This window comes from Macaca mulatta, chromosome 19 (genome assembly GCF_049350105.2).
Source record: "Macaca mulatta isolate MMU2019108-1 chromosome 19, T2T-MMU8v2.0, whole genome shotgun sequence".
Classification (NCBI taxonomy): Eukaryota; Metazoa; Chordata; class Mammalia; order Primates; family Cercopithecidae; genus Macaca; species Macaca mulatta.
Window position 1 is genome coordinate 50,845,573 of NC_133424.1, and position 2,230 is coordinate 50,847,802.

The 2,230-nt window shown below is 50.7% G+C and overlaps 1 pseudogene across 1 annotated transcript; it reads right to left on the reverse strand.

Moving 5' to 3' along the window:
* Positions 1–209: 209 nt before the first annotated feature.
* On the reverse strand, positions 210–1,170 carry LOC144337363 (small ribosomal subunit protein uS5 pseudogene; annotated as a pseudogene). The gene has a single exon (XR_013410405.1). The product of XR_013410405.1 is annotated as a small ribosomal subunit protein uS5 pseudogene (transcript).
* Positions 1,171–2,230: the final 1,060 nt, after the last annotated feature.

Here is a 2,230-nt window from a genome sequence, read left to right on the forward strand (position 1 = left end):
GACCATCAGAGAGAGCTGATAGTGTGTATCCTCATCAGTGCCCTGATCACCTTCCATCCATCTCCAACAAGGGTTCACACTCAGCAACGCAATGACTGCCCTGGACACTATTGGAGCCTGCAGCTTCTCCTCTGTGAAATGGCTTTTTTCCTTTCTCAGTCTGCAGGGAGGATGGGAGCAGGGCGTGGTCATCCATGAGCACTCTTTTTTTTTTTTTTTTATTGGTAACAGGCTTAATTCACTTTATTTTTCTTGTATAAAAACCCTATGTTGTAGCCACAGCTGGAGCCTGGGCCCGCTGCACGGAGACTCTGGTGCGGGTCTTGACAAGGTGGTCAGTGAATTCCTGATAGGGAGACTTGGTAAACACAGTCTCCTTCCAGAGGTCAGGGGTCAGGTAGCTGTAGGTCTTAGAGATGGCATCAAAGGTGGCCTTGGCAAAGTTGCCCAGGGTGGCAGTGCAGCCCCGGGCTGAGGTGTAGCAGTCATCAATACCAGCCATCATGAGCAGCTTCTTGGGCACAGCCGCTGAGACGATGCCAGTGCCCCTGGGTGCAGGGATGAGGTGCACCAGCACAGAGCCGCAGTGGCCTGTCACCTTGCAAGAGACGGTGTGGGGCTTGCCGATCTTGTTCCCTCAGTAGCCTCTGCACACAGGGACAATGGAGAGCTTGGCTAGGATGATGGCCCCACGGATGGCGGTGGCCACCTCCTTGGAGCACTTAACACCCAGGCCGACGTGGCCATTGTAGTCCCCGATAGCAACAAACGCCTTGAACCTGGTGCGCTGGCCAGCACGGGTCTGCTTCTGCACCGGCATGATCTTCAAAACCTCGTCTTTGACAGAGGCCCCCAAGAAAAAGTCAGTGATCTCAGATTCCTTAATGGGCAGAGAGAAGAGGTAGATCCCCTCCAGGGACTTGATCTTCATGTCCTTGACCAAGCGGCCCAGCTTGGTGACAGGCATCCACTCCTTATCCTCGGCCTCGCCTCCGCGAGCTCCGCGGCCTTGGCCCCGGCCCAGTCCACGGCCGCGACCCCGGCCCCGTATGCCACTGCCGAAGCCTCCGCGGAAGCCACCGCGGTTCCCCATCCCAGAGCCACCAGGGCCTCCGGGTCCCCCCGCTGCACGGGCGTCATCCGCCATTTGGTGTTTTCTCGGAGAAGAAGCCATGAGCACTCTTGACATGAACGAGTTAGCTTTTTCTAAGTCTGGGTCTCAACCTTTCCTGAAACAAAATTGTTTTTCCCCCATGCCTAACCTGAGAAAGAGAGACAGCGTAGGGGTTTTTGCTTTTGTTTTTCCTGGTTGAGTGAAGGGACCTGTGAGTTTTGGAGTCCAGGTAAGTGAAAGGGAGACCCCAGGAGTGCCCCCCACTCTGTTTTCAGTGTAGAATGTGGCTCCCCCTCAGTCCTACTCAGCTCAGACACATCCCCTCACACCCCACGACTCAGTTATTCACATTCCAAATCCCCTCTCTCAGTCCAGAAGCCTACAGGCACTCCCTTACCCTTCTCTTTCTATTACAACCTTTCTGACCCCTATGGGAAAGTCCTATGGCTCTATCTGAATGAAACAGCCATGAATTGAAAAATTCTTATTTCATGCCAGTTCACCTAGGACAGGCAGTTGTGTATCTACTCTGAGTGTCTTGCTGTTTTCTTAATGAACAAATGTCTTTTCTGTAACTTCTTTCTGTAACACTGATGTGGTAGAAACAGAATTTGTAAGATTCCAGCAGTGGGTTGTGAAATCATTTATGTCCTCACCATGAATTTCTTGGGAAACCACACCTGACCTTGTAAGTAGGTGTGCAAATAAAACTTAATCAGATTTTTATTTGGCTTAAAAGTTAAACCAGGGTTATAATGAAGTGGAAGTATTGAAGAGTCCTTGGCAGCCTCCCAATTGGCTTCCAATCCATCTGTGGTTATTTGCTAAGTTTCAGGTTGCATACGTGGAATAGTCACGCTCAGCAAAGGGAAGAATGTCACATCGGTTCTCTGACCTGTGCAGGGAGAGCTATGATGATAGGAAAGGCCAATGGAAACCGTTAGAGCTGCCTCTACCTACAAAACTAGTAAAGAAAAAGCAATACCACATTCCTGGAGTGTTTGCAGAAATCAGTGCAACCGTGAAGAACTCGAAAGATACAGGGCTGGTGATTCCATCACATTCTCATTCACTCACGTATTGGGCCTGTGTAGAAAACAATTGGGTCTTGGAGAA